General features: G+C 56.0%; 1 long non-coding RNA gene across 2 annotated transcripts; it reads right to left on the bottom strand.

Moving 5' to 3' along the window:
- Positions 1 to 692: 692 nt before the first annotated feature.
- LOC132491737 (uncharacterized) lies at positions 693 to 9,337 on the bottom strand. 2 transcript variants are annotated; one of them, XR_009532746.1, is made up of 3 exons: positions 8,412 to 9,098; positions 2,068 to 8,329; positions 693 to 1,427 (listed from the first exon to the last, which is right to left on the bottom strand). It is a non-coding gene; the product is annotated as an uncharacterized LOC132491737 (long non-coding RNA). The 2 variants fall into 2 exon arrangements; XR_009532747.1 differs by lacking the exon at positions 693 to 1,427 and having other exon boundaries at positions 4,639 to 8,329; positions 8,412 to 9,337.
- Positions 9,338 to 11,665: the final 2,328 nt, after the last annotated feature.

Here is an 11,665-nt window from a genome sequence, read left to right as displayed (position 1 = left end):
TCCAGGAAGCAGCAGTGACCTCCAGGGTGGAGGGAGAGGGCAGGGGACCCCTCCCGGCATGGAAGTGTCCACTCTGCCTGCCCCGGGCAGCCCTGCGGGGGCACATCACTGCACGGACATCTGTGGAGCTTCACCAACAGCCCAGTAAGGTCCTGGCCTGCAGGTCCTGTCTTTGGACCTCAGATGGGGTCCCTGCTCCAATAATCAGGGTGCTAAAGCAGCGCTCCCAATCCCAGGGCGCCCCATCCATGCCCCCAGACCTGCCCAGCTCTCCAGGGGCCCTGTTCCAGGATGAGAGGCTGAGTCCCAGCTTCCCCGAGGCAGCTCACCCCAGGCCAGTGCCACCAGCACCTTCCAGCCGGCTCTGCCCCCGCCATCACCTGCGCCCCTCGGGCCCCAAACACAGCTTGCTTTTGTTGTTTGTTTGGGGACTTTTGAGGGCATATTTTTAAGTGTCAAAAATTTACACTTTTTTTTTTTTTTTTGCGGTACGCGGGCCTCTCACTGTTGTGGCCTCTCTCGTTGTGGAGCACAGGCTCCGGACGTGCAGGCTCAGCGGCCATGGCTCACGGGCCCAGCCGCTCCGCGGCACGTGGGATCCTCCCGGACCGGGGCACGAACCTGCGTCCCCTGCATCGGCAGGCGGACTCTCAACCACTGCGCCACCAGGGAAGCCCCAAAACTTTACACTTTTAAGTGTAAGATACTTCAAACACATCGGAAAGTGCAGAGCAGCACTGTCCAGTAGTCCTTTCTGTGATGGGGGGTTGTCCTACCTCTTCCCATGCAATTCAGCAGCCACTGGACAGACACATGGGGCCTGGGGCACTGGAAACGTGACCTGCCTGCCTGGGAACCTTCAGGTGGCATCTAATTCGATCTCAATTCACGGCCATGTCTGGGCTGCCACGCTGGAGAGCACTGGCTGAGAGGAGACGGCTCAGACACCACGAATGTCAACGTTCATGAAATTTCTGTGCAATTTTCATTTCTCCAGAAACAGAGCCAGAGACAGGGATTGGAGGGCAGGCTGTTCATCTGGAGGATGGAGAGAACGCTGGGGGCGGGGAGTGGGCCACAGGCAAGGGGAGGCACCGGTTACGAGCATCCTCTCCAGGTGGACACATGAGGACTGGCCCGGGCACACAGCGCTGTCACAGCGGCAGTACCATGCTGGATGGATGAACCACGCATGGGCACCCACACAACGGAGTGTCATTCAGCCGTGCAAAGAGGTGAAGCGCTGACACATGCTATACTCGAGCCCCGAAGACATGGTGCTGAGGGGAGAAGCCAGACATACAGGGGATGAGGGGGAGTGATGGGTAAAGGATGTTATTCAGCTGAGGGAAACGTATTCCAAGTAGATAGAGGTAACCGTCGGACAACACATGAATGTACCAAAGTCCACTGGACTGTTAACCTCTCTGCAAAAAAAACACACAAGAATGTGTGAAGTCAGTTCTCATAGCAGGGGACTGGGGGGTGCAGTCCTGCAGGGGCATGCTGGGAAAATGGTCCAGAAGCAACAGCCCCAAGGGTAGGGAGCTGGGGTATTTATACTCCACCCCCACCCCCGCCCGTCACGATGGCCAAGCATCCCTGGGCACAGAGGTGCAGCCCTGGGGGCTGAGCTGTCTGGAGGGCACTGAGGGAGAGGGTTGGGGGGACATGGGGGGGCACAGAGGCTGCTTCTCCCGTTCTTTATAATAATAATAATGATAAAACAGCCTGTCTGTGCACCGCCTGCATCCTATCCCACCCGCCCCCAGAGCTCATCTCTCTCTTCTTTTTTTTTTTTTTGGCCACACTGCGCAGCTTGCAGGATCTTAGTTCCTCGACCAGGGACTGAACCCAGGCCCTCGGCAGTGAAAGCACGGAGTCTTAACCACTGGACCACCAGGGAATCCCTGAGGCCACCTTTCTCTTGAATGCCAGGTTGATCATTCACCCGTGTGACGGGGAGAACGATGCCCCCAAAGATGCTCTAATTCCCCGAACCTGTGACTCGGTTATGGGAGAGGACTATGCAGGTGATTAAGTGAAGGATCTGGAGATGGAAGTTACCTTGCATGATGGGGCTGGGTCCTGTGGGGTCACAAGGGTCCTTACGGGAGAGAGGCAGGAGGTCAGAGCGGAGAGAAGATGTGAGGACGGAGGCTGAGGTCAAGGAGGGAAGACGCTGCCGGGAGCCCAGGAAGGGCTGGGAGCCAAGGAACGCGGGCGCCTCCAGAGCTGGGACAGGCTGGGCGGCCGATGCCCCCCTGGAGCCTCCAGAAGGACCCAGCCCTGCGGACACCCGGACTTCAGTCCATTGAGACGGCTTTTGGACTCTGACCCCCAAGACTGTAAGATCATATGTGTGTACTGCGTTAAGCTACCAAATCTCTGGTCATCTTACAGCAGCAGCAGGTGTGGCATTTACGGAACCAGCACTGACTATCCATCTGTCTCCCACTTGCCTTTCTCCCTCACTTACGTTTCATCCCTGCTGATTCATGGAGCCGTTATCCATCCCTGTACTTCTGAGTAACATTCTGCCACACAGATCCACCACAATTCATTTGTCCCGATCCCTGTCGATGGGTTTGGAGCTGTTTCCATGCGTTGGCATTCTTAACGGACTCTTATAAACGTCCTTTGCCCTCTTTCCTGTTTCGTAGGGTTTCTCTGGACTCGCATGTCCGGTGTTTATTTATTCAGCAAATGCTTCCCGAGCATCTGTACACGATGCTACTTACTAGGAACACAGCCGGGCAGGGCTGGGCTCCAAACACAGCTGGTCCACCAGCCACAAGCCACAGAACACAAGTCAGGCTGCAGGGGGCTCCCTGGCGCCCCTTCACCAGGCACCCCGTGAGAAGGAAGTACCCTCTTCTCCATCACCCCCAGCAACCCCACAACCCCCCAAGAAACCCTTCCTGCCCACCTCTCTCAGTGGAAGCTAAGCCTCCTTCTGTGTGGGGCAGGCAGAGTGGGAAGTGACCGGTGGTTTGTAACCCACTGGTCTCGGCATCTGTGCCTCTGCCCTGGTTACAAGACAAGTGGCGGGCCGTGCTGAGCAGACATGTCAACGCCGTCAGACCACGAGCATTTCAGGAGGGGTACTCAGTGCCCTAAGGACGTATCAGGTGTGAAGTATGATGTCATCACAGAGGCTGCTCCAGGCCTCCCCGTATGCGCCAGGCAAGGCGAGCCCCTCTCTGCAAGCCTTCTCTGCAGAGTCGTCACAGTGAGGCTAGCAATTTCCCCATCTCACGGATGAAGACACTGAACTTAGACAGGATTGGTCCCCCGCCCAGGTGAGCCCAAGGTAGGCAGACCGTCGACTGCAGGGCTTCCGAGGTCTTCTGCAAGAGGAAATTCCACCTCTTCCGGGAATGTCCTGTTTGGTTTGTCCTGTAGATGGGAGGCCCCTAAAGGGAAAGCCAGTCTTTCTGTAGTCAGGACCCAGGCCAGGAGCTCTGAGTCTCGGTTGTGCTTAGAATACAGGCACCTGATTTGAATCCTGAAATCATTCCTTTGTTTATCAAAAAAAAAAAAAAAATCTACTGAGCTTTGCCGTGTGCTGGGCGCTGGTCTTGGTGTGGGGCTGGATCAGTGGCTGAGACAGAGGGGGCCACGCCAGTTGGAACCTGCAGAGGGTCTGATTTCCAACTCGCCTGAGTCAGGGCCCCAGCAGGAGGCAGGTGCTCTCTCAGGACAAGATCATTCAAGGAGGGTTTATTCCCAAAGGGACGATTGCAGTGGTGCAGGAGAATAGGTGTCCTAGGGACAGCACGGTGACCGGGGCTGTCATCCCAGCCCCCAGGGAGGAGGGGAGGTAGTTTCCAGACCCCACGTGGAGAAATCAGCCTGGGAGGAGATGCACGGCCAGCAGAGACGACCTCGGGGTGGGGGGGGGGGTCGCACAGCCTGCCTACTCCCCTCCCTCCTTTCTTCCCACCCCCACCCAGTGGCTGAGTCCACCTGGAAGCCAGAGGAGCAAGGTGCCTTTGATATATATGGTCTACCCAGGACCACCCTCAGGACAGAGAGCAGAGGGGAGAAAGGCGGACCGTGGGTACGGAGGGGCAAGCAAAATACCAACAAATGTAAAATGGTGCAGCCACCTCGGAAAACATAAAGCTAAACGTGGAGTTTCCAGATGACCCAGTGATTCCACTCCTGGGTACAGACCCAAAGGAACTGGAAACAGGAACCCAAGTCCAGGTACACATAGGCTCACAGCAGCACTTCCCACAATAGCTAAAGGTGCAGACGCATGCACCCACCAACAGACAAAGAATAAACAATACATCATGGTCCATCCGTACAGTGGAATATTATTTAGCCATAAAAAGGAATGAAGCACTGATTCGTGCTACCACATGGATGAACCTTGAAAACGTGATGCTAAGGAAAGAAACCAGACACAAAAGGACAAATATTGTACATGAAATATTGAGAAGAGGCAAATTCATAGAGACAGAAAGTAGATTGGGGGTTACCAGGGGCTGGGGAAGATGGGAGGTTGTTGCTTAGCAATGACAGAGTTTCTGTTGGGGTGATGAAAGTGTTTCAAAAATAAATAGTGGTGATGGCTGTACAGCACTGTCAATGTAATTAATGTCACTAAATCGTACATTAAAATGGGTGAACTTTTTGGTATGTGAATTATATCCCAATAAAGCTGTTTTTAAAAAAAAAAAAACATCAGGGCTTCCCCGGTGGCTCAGTTGTTGAGAGTCCGCCTGCCGATGCGGGGGACGCGGGTTCGTGCCCCGGTCTGGGAAGATGCCACATGCCGCGGAGCTGCTGGGCCCGTGAGCCATGGCCGCTGAGCCTGCGTGTCCAGAGCCTGTGCTCCACAACGGGAGAGGCCACAACAGTGAGAGGCCCGCGCACCGCAAAAACAAACAAACAAAAAAACATCAGACACATTCCACCCCTCTGCCCCTCAACACTCACCCAGTCCTGTCCTCCCTCTGGTTGAAAAGCTCATGTCCCCAGCACAGAGGATGGACCATGTCCCAGGAGCTGCCACACCATCGTGGGCAGTGTCAGTATGACTGCAGGACACGCTCCCCCCTGAAATGTACAACCAGCTGTACCAGCGCTTTTCCTGCCGGGCAGATTGAAAGGGGCAGGGGGGACAGGAACAATGTGGGGCTTTCTTCCACCTAGGGTTCCATTGCCCCTTGACCTCTGCATGACCTCTGCTGGTGGGGTGACCCAAGACTTCACTTGCCAAGGATCCGGGTCCTTGGTGGCCCTGCCTTTGTTTTCTTCCCTTGTGAGGAATTTCTTATGTAAACAGCACAGCCTAGGTTTGATATATTTCTCCAATCTGTCAGCATCTTTTAACCGGTAAGTTTTGTCCTTCTATGTTTAGTGTGATGACAGGTGTAGTTGAAATCACTCTGCCTTCCGTGTGCATTCTATCCATCCTGACCCGTCCAGGCTCCCGGCCCAACCCTGTCCTGCCTTTCTATGGACGGAGGTTCTCTTCAGTTCTCTTTTTCCCCTCCGCTGCTTTTTCCACCCTATTTGTTTTTAGCAGTTATCCTTATAGGTTTGACGTGCCTATCTAAGCTGAAAATTGATTTCTCTACCTTTCCCTGAAACAAGAAGAGGAATCTAAAGTACTTTCACTCCTATCATCCCCTCCCATCTTCCTTGTTATTCTTGGCTGGCATTGAAGTTCTATCTTTTTCATCCCTCAAATGAGATTTGTTTTCTACAGTCACAGTGGACAAGGCTGGTGTTGGGCTGGGTCTCTTCTTTATACCATTTCTTCCAGCAGCAGCACCAGTCTGACTGAATGCGTGTGTGCGTGTGCAGGCGTGTAGGAGTGCCCTTGGGACAGTGGTGGCCACTTTCCCTGCAGGGGATGCAGGCTGTGCCCGAGCACTGCCCCCCCGCCCCTCCCTCCCTGACCTCCAAGCACAGCCTCCTTCTATGTTTGGTAAACACGTGAGAAACTCTAAACAAAACCTTTGCGAACCATTCCTCCTGGCGTCTCCTTCTCCCTTTGGATCATTCTCTTTCCTCCTGAATCGTACTTTTTCTGAGTCCTTTTCCTGAGGGTCTGTGGGGATGCTCTAACTCAGATCTTGTTTGTCTGACGTTGTCTCTATCCACCGTTTTTTAAACGGCATTTCGCGGGTACCTGATGGATGGAAGGGGAATGTTGTTTGGGGAGCACTTTGGGGACACCTTCCCGTTGCTGTGCTTTGAGAGTTTGTTGTCAGCATGGCTGTCCTTGATGGGGAATCGGTCTTTTCCGTCTGTCTGATTACATAGGACCTTCTCTTCGTTCACGGCCCCAGTGTGCTATCGTGTGCCTGCGGTGGCTTACCTCTCGTCACCCAGCTTCCTGAATCTGAGGACGCCTGCCTGCCATCAACTGTCGCCCCTTCTCAGCTGTGAGCGCTTTGATCACAGCCCCTCTTCCGTCTTCTACTTCCCCTCCTCCTGCCGCCAGGACGGTGGTCCCCTCCCGCCCTGAAGCAGGCCTGCGTGGCTTCCAAGACTGGGTCACAAAGGTCACTGCAGCCTCCCCAGCTCTCTGGGGAAGCGGCCACCACGCTACCTGCCCTTGTGAGGACACTGGAGCAGCCCCACAGGGAGGCCCCCCAATTCTGCCAGGTGAGTAGATCCTCAGGATGCAAATGCACGGTTGCCTAGGAACAGGGTGGGGGAAGGTGACAAAATGGTTCCCCCTGCACACACAGACCTCCCTTGGCCCCGAGTGTCTGCCTCAGCGTTCTCTCCTCCAGGAAGTTTCTGGAACGTCTGCAACCACTTGATTCCCCCCTTCTCTGGGCGCCTTGCCCTCTTCCAGGCCTGTCACTTTCAGTGCATGTCCTGTTGTGTCATTAGCCCAACATTTCTTTCACTTGAGTTTCTTGATTCAAAGTCCACAGATTATCAGATTATTTCCTTTATCTCCCTTGTGGTGCCCAGTTTGGGGCCTTAGATGATCCAAAAGCTCCCTGTTCCCCGCAGGAGGCCGGGGGAGATTTCTTGGAGAGTCCACGGCCCGAAAACAGACTCCCCCCGTGGAAATCACGCTGCTGTCCCCACCACGAGGGGCAGCTGTATAAAGGGCTTCCTACCGCCGCGGGATCCCCAAGGGCAGGGGTATTTTGGTCTCATCATTACCAGCACTGTGTCCCCCACGCAGGCCTGACACCGTAGGGGCTCAGCGTCTATTTTCAGAAGGATACGAACGTGGTTTTCTTTGCCTTCTGGCTGCCGACGGAAGAGTGAAGAGCAAACCCCACCTCCGTTTCATCAGCTGGGAAGGCCTTTTGGTGAAAAGCCCTCTTCCATTCCACCCCATTCCAATGACAATCTTCCCTGGCCCGGACTCCCGTTTTCTTTTAACATTGTTTTTTATTGTAGTAGAAAATGCATAACATAAAATGTACCATTGTAACCACTTTAAAGTGGAAACTTCAAGGGCATTGACGAAATTCACGATGTTGTGCAACCATCACCCCCTCTGGTTCCAGACACTGGGCCCTGAATTTTCTTCCTGCTTCCACACTGTATACTTTGCTCTATGCATCTCCCGGGAGCTGCCTAAAATCCTCATGGAATGAGGCGAGATTTCCATTAAGAAAATACCTGAATTGAAAGGATGAAGTTTGGGCTCTTTTAAACTCGAAACTCTCCTGAGAATGCGTGGTGGATGAAGGTGAGCTGGGGGTTTCTGCCTTAGCATCGGCCTAGTCGTCCAGCTCTTTCTGAGTTTTGGCAACCAGAGACCTCTTTCCACAACACCACCGACTCCCAGCTCCTGGGCTCCGGGACCCCCCACTGGCGGCCCACACCCGGGAGCGGCCCAGGCTGTGGATTCTCCGTTTCCCTGGGTTACACACAAAAGTTTTGTCCCCCTTGGCTCTGTAGAAGGCTCTGTGGAACACAAACTGACCAACGCCAGAAGCGACGGCTGGAGCCGGCATCCCGGGGAGGTCGGAGGGCCGCTCCCGCCCTGCGCCCCCTGCCCGCCTGGCGTGGCCGCACCCTCAGGGGAGGAGACCGGCGGAGGCCCAACAGCAAACTCCCAAAGGGCAGCAGCCTTTCTCCCTGCCCTCGACCCCCAGGCCGCTGCCTTTCTTCGCTCTTGTTCCCTGTCGGGACATCTTTGCCAAACACTGAGTGGAAACATCTGAGCAGCTCTGGCTGCATCTCAAGGCTGGGATTCGAACACGGCTCAGAGCTGCCAGCTGGTCAGTGCATCTCGGGCTGTGGATCTCTGCAGCTTGGCAGTGAGAACTCTTGGACGAGAGGCCCCCAACTCTGCCTTCTCCTGCAGCATGTCTGAACCCAGGCTGGCTCCCTGGAGGAAGAAGGAGAGGGGGAGGAGAGGGCACAGCTGAGGCCCTGGAGATGGAGAAAGCTCCTGACCCCCTCACCATTACCTGTGACTCGGTCATCCCAGCTGCACGCTGTCCAGTCAGAAGTGTCCACGAGGCTGCAGAAAGCGCGAGGCAGGGCAGCAGAGCCCAGGCCACCACCCTCAGACCTGGTCCAGCCTCCCTCTGCTGAAGGTCCGGCGGGCCGGAAGCAGCTGGACAGCTTGGGAGAATGAGGAAAGGTGGCGAGGGCGCTCCGTGACCACCCGGCACAGGGCGGTGCCAGCAGCCCTGAAGGCTGTGCGGGATCTCCAGCAGAGCCAAGGCGGGGCGGCCACATACACCTCAGCAGCACCCAGGCCCCGCCCTGCAGCAAGGAAGAGGGAGGAGCCGGGTGCTGGATGTTCCTGGCACAGCGGGGGGAACCTGGCGAGTGTCCGCTGAAGCAATCTGCCAGCCTCAGAAAGGCCCGTGATGGGATGCCAGGTCGGACAGGAAGTGATCTTTTCAAAAACGTTCACTATCACCTCATCCAGCCTTTGCAGCTGAAACACAGGGGACGGGGGAAGCAAGGAAAATGATGCCCGAGGACATCCAGACGCCGACAGTCCACAAGGCGACCGGCTTGTTCTCCAAAATGTCCATGAGTCAGTGTCCTGGGAAAACATGAAGGGGGCGGGGTGTGTTCTCCCGTGAAATAGATCGGAGGCGGAGCCAAACGGGAGATGAGAATTACATTCTAAATCCCAAAACCCAGAAAGCCATAAGGTGCCTCTCTGCACAACTGAAGAAATGAAAGATAGAGTGAGGAGATTGCAGAGTTCTCCAGGGCCAGGACGGTACCATGCTGACGATGGAACGTGGCCTTCTTTTTAGCGGAGGCAAGCCGAAGGGTCTGGAGGTGAAGCGTGGGATGTCTGCAACTTTCTTTCAAATGAGAAGAGAAAAAGAGGGAGGGGAGGAGGCGCCGAAGCCTCCTGCGGCTCTGCATCCATCGGCAGCCTGGGTAGCTGAGCATATTATGTAAAGGGACTGGCTACAAACGTCTGGCCAGGGAGGGGGAGACTGGGAAGGAGAGCCCGCTGGGAGCTGTTACCCCATCCGCAGGGAGAAGGGTGCTTGAGAGGCCCTGCATGCACACACCCACCTCCCGCCCATGAGGAGGGAGCCGGGGGAGGACTGTCAGGGCGTCGCTGAGGCCAGGTGGTGGCCGCATGGGCCAGCGTCGGCCTGTTGGTTTTTTTTTCCTTTTTGTTTGAAATGTGGAACATTTGAAAACTCTCCTAATAATAAAAAATGGGGGGTGGGGAGGAGAAGAAGGAGAGGCAGAGAGTAGAGGGCGGATGCCCACCCTAGCCTGAAAGGGGTGGAGGAAAGCCAGTCTGCAGGCAGGGAACGGAGCCTGCAGCTCCTCCCCCCCCAACCTCGGGGGGCCCCGTGGGCCTCAGGCCGGGCAAGAGGGGTGCAGGCGGTCAGCTCGGGGGAGACGCAGCCCCGCTCCCTGGGAGGCAGAGTGGGCATCTGCCTGGATACCCAAAAATAAATGGGCAAAACGTGAATAACGGGGGTCTCTGGGGGAATAAACAACATTTGGGCCAAAACCAAACTCCGTTACACATGCTCACACTTATTTAACGGGTTAGCACTGTTTTTCTTGGGAATTGCATGGGCGTGGAGAGTTTTGGAGCTTGACCGGAGAAGCAGTTCCCGCCAGGCCCTCCGACCGACTGCACGCAGCGGAGCTCAGGAAACTCGGCAAAACCCTCAGACCTGCTGAGACGCGTCCCCAGCGATCAGGGCCAGCCCTGCGGCCACCACACAAACGCTAGGAGGACAGGCCAACCCAGGGCCCAGAGCCACCGCCCGGCCCTCCCACTGGGTCCAGGCCCTGGACACCCCTAGCCCACGCAGGCCCATGCTGCCCAGCCCACAGCGGGGGCCACGGTTCAGGTTTGTGTCTTGGTTGCTTAGCACCAGGAGCGGTGACCTCACTGGCACAGAGAGAGGACAGAGCCCCCTCCCCAACAAGGTCCCGGGGAGAGGCAGGGCCAAGGCAGAAGCCCGTGAAGGCGCCAGGAGGGACCCCCTGAATGTAGGGAGGGGGCGGAGGACACCCACGTCACCCACCCCCGCGCCCCCGATGGGATCCACAGACAAAACAGGCTGAGCGCATCGCCCAGGGTCAGACAGACGTGGGTTGGAACCAAGTGCCCTCTTCCTGGCTGTGTGCCCTGGACAGGTCACCCAGCATCTCTGAGCCTGTTTGCTGCTCTATGTAAAGGGCTTGCTGAGAGTAGCACCTGGGAAGCCGTTTAAAGCAGCTCCTTTCCACCACGAGTTGATTGACTTGGCGTGTAAATGTCCTGGGGCTGCTGTAACAAGTGACCACAAACGGGGGGCTGGAAACAACAGACATTCATCTCTCCCACTTGTGATGGCTCGATGGCTGCAACAACCTCTGTTTACTGATGTGGCAGGCAACATTTTTCATTCACAGAATTATGTGTGAGAGTAGCTGTATCATCTATGCATTTCATTTCTGGATCATAAAGGAACGGGTAAAAATATTTGTTAGAAAAGGGCCGTTGGGTCTGATGGGATGAGAACCATATGTCAAAGCAACAGCCCAGGGCTGGAGCTCCGGGGGGGCTGGAGGGGGTGTGGGAAGCAGGACTTGAGCAGGAATCTGAGAAATGGGTCCAAGAGAGGATCCATGTGCAGGGTCCGGCCCGGAGCCGCAAGAGCCCGGCCTGAGGGTTTCTGGAAACAACCGGCCTGCCGTGGGTTTGCACCCACAGGGCCCAGGACAGGAAGGGGCACCACCAGCTCAGGCACCCGCCCCTCCAAGGACGTTCTCGCACTTGCTGAGGCTGAGAAGTTGTGCTTCCCACCCGGCAGGAAGTGCAGGATTCAGGCTGAAGCCCGGGTCTTGGGATCCAAGGTGGGGGGCTGGGCGGGGAAGAGATGCTGACTGTGAACCCGGGCTGACTTTCCCCTAAATGGAGAAGACAAGAAACACAGGGGGACGTTTTAGCCTTCCAGGGGGGAAGGAAGGCAGAGTTCTTTCTCTTTTCATAGTCCAAGCACCAAAAAGACACTTTGAACAAAGCCGGGCGAGTCAGAGGGCAGGGGGCCAGCTCACAGGCCAGGGCGGGGGCAGCTCAGCACCCATGGCCCATGGGAGTCTGGGTCAGAAGCCCAGCAGCGGAAGCAAGGGGGTGATGGACCCAGCTCCGTGTCCCCCGAGTGCCCTGGGGACACACAGAAAGGCAGTTAGCGGCTCAGAGCTTTTCAGCTCGTCCAAGGGAAAATCATTTTTT

This window comes from Mesoplodon densirostris, chromosome 6, assembly GCF_025265405.1.
Source record: "Mesoplodon densirostris isolate mMesDen1 chromosome 6, mMesDen1 primary haplotype, whole genome shotgun sequence".
NCBI lineage: Eukaryota > Metazoa > Chordata > Mammalia > Artiodactyla > Ziphiidae > Mesoplodon > Mesoplodon densirostris.
The sequence above is the reverse complement of the archived record's forward strand: the minus strand, read 5'-3'. Positions and strand labels throughout refer to the sequence as shown.